This window comes from Nicotiana tomentosiformis, chromosome 7 (assembly GCF_000390325.3).
Source record: "Nicotiana tomentosiformis chromosome 7, ASM39032v3, whole genome shotgun sequence".
Classification (NCBI taxonomy): Eukaryota; Viridiplantae; Streptophyta; class Magnoliopsida; order Solanales; family Solanaceae; genus Nicotiana; species Nicotiana tomentosiformis.
This window is the reverse complement of record NC_090818.1, coordinates 91678413-91681140: the sequence shown is the minus strand read 5'-3', so window position 1 is coordinate 91681140 and position 2728 is coordinate 91678413.

Sequence of the window (2728 nt, the reverse complement as noted above, 5' to 3'; positions counted from 1 at the left end):
AAATTATCGAAACTATGAATCACGCCTCAATTCAAGCCTAATGAACTTTCAACTTCTAAAACTTATGCCAAACTATATCAAATCAACTCGGAATGACTTCGCATTTCAAATGCAAGTCCCAAATGACTCAACGGAGGTATACCAACTCCCGAAACTATGATTCGAATCCGATATTAACAAATTCAACTCTTAGTCAAACCTATCTACTTTCTGAACCTTCAACCTTCCAAATTTCGCCAAAAAGCATCCAATCAATATACAGATCTCAAAATGTACATCTGTACATATGCCTAAGTCCAAAATCACCATACGAAGCTATTGGAATCAACAAAATACCATTTCGGGGTTGTCTATGCATAAGTCAAACTCCGGTCAACCCTTATAAAATAAAGCTTCTAAAATGAGAATCGTTATTCGAAATCACTCCCGAACTGCTCGAAAGCACAAACCAACTATAAACACATGTCACAATACTTAATATGAAGCTACGCAAGACCTTAAACCTCCGAACAGAATGCCAAAGCTCAAAATGACCGGTCGGGTCGTTACTTTCTCCCCCTCTTAAAAAAATGTTTGTCCTCGAACATGCCAAGACTTGCTCCAAACTATCAAATCACTATGTAAACTCACCATACACATATCCATGGGTCATCCCACGTCACCCAGTCTATATACTCTCATCAACACTACCTAATCGATGATCCTTCCTTCAACCTTAGTCCACAAATCTTAGATCCCTATCTCATCACTCATGCCTCCTCCTAAGACCCGTTTCTCACATATACACACTGTATCGACCCCAACCAGCTGCAAAAAATCATGAATACATACACAAGGTACAACCACATGAGGTAACCCATTGCTCATAATCCCATAGTAACATCTCCGACCATAATAGTTGCCCATTACCAAACTTGGTACCGGTAAATAACATGATAACAACTAGAACCTCGTTCCAAATCTTACACTGCCAATGATCCATGAAACGTGTAAAAACTCATAACCTCTCGCTCGATCAACAAGCCACGCCAAATGACACCTAGACACATACGACGCAATACGTACCCACCAGCACAACTCAAATACAACTAAACACTGAAAGAGAGACACTTGAGAGAGCTATCCAACATACTACAAATATATTTCACAAGGGAGAAACAAAACATATGACTAATCACAAAGAATCCCATCCTAACATAACTCCACCGCGACACGTAGCCTGGTCCAAACATACTAATCCACATGAAACACGAGCTTCCCATCCTCAAGTCTGAATCACAAGTAGGAACAACATCCCATCAACTAAAAACCTTTCACTAACCAAATTCCCTGGAAAAAAATCAAAACATGTAACAGACTCCCCATTCCAATAGAGCACCACAATTGCAAGTCATGGACAAACCATCTAGAAATCACGTCATAACCATCTAGACACGGTCTACAATAGTAGAATGCACAATAAGTGCAGACACATAAACAAAGTACAAGAATCACGAAATATATCCATATATGAAGCAAGATAGGATGACTCATCCCAATAAATGTGACCCAAATCAAATAAATCAGATGCATCTCTATAACAAACCGGAACCATACATGTAGCGGCATCATCTGGTGCAGCGGCCTTGACCTTAGCAGGGAAAGCATAACAACGGGTCTGACCTCCCCCTTTACGATTCCCTCTACCCGTCTGTCATCCACCTCTAGCTGGCTGTGTAGGTGGAGAAGTAAATGGATTGGAACCTATTGCTTGAGTGTCATGATGAAGTCCATCTCTCTGAAGTCTGGGAAAATCTCTCATGATATGCCTAGTATCACCACACTCATAACAAACACTATGCAAGCGTGGCTGCTGCTACTGAGCCTATGCTTGATGACTAGAATAATCGTTGTAGGAACCCTGTGCAGTAGGCACACTAAAAGATGAATGTCCAATACAAGTACACTAAGGTCCCTTGCTAGTTGAGCACTACGAGTAACCTGAAGTGTGTAATGAACTGACCGACTGACAGAACCCCCGCCATCATGGGTCAGAGTCGAAGAGTAGAATCTACTAAATCCTCTAGGACCTCGAAGCCTCGTGGACACCCTATCCTCTCTCTCCTGACCATGAATACACTCAAACCTCCAAGCAATCTCCACAACCTACTGAAACGGAGTATCAGTCTCCAGCTCCCATGCCATCCCAAGTCTGAGACCATAACTTAGCCCCGCGATAAATCTGTGAACTCTCTCTCTAACAGTAGAAACCAAACCAGGTGCATGAGGAGATAGCTCATTAAACCTCATAGCATACTCAGACACGGTCATAGTATCCCGCCACAACTGCTCAAACTTTGTGCGCCGCGTATCCCTAAGGGTATATGGAATGAATACCCTCGAAAATAGGTCATAGAACTTAGTCCAAGTAAATGGCATTGTGTCAACTAGCCTACTCTCCTCATAAGCCTGCCATGATCTATATGTTGACCCCATTAGTTGAAAATTAGTAAGATCGACCATGCTCACCTCAACTATGCCCTTAGTGCGTAGAATACAGTGATACTGATTCATAAAACCCTATGCATCCTCATAAGTGGCGCCACTAAAAGTAGGAGGATCACACATCTTGAACCTCTCGAACCTCTTCTTCTCTGCCTCTAACACCGCTGGCCCGACCCCAAGCTGAACCATGACCACTGGTTGTACCGGCATAACACCCTAATCATGATCAACTTGAGCCCGCTAC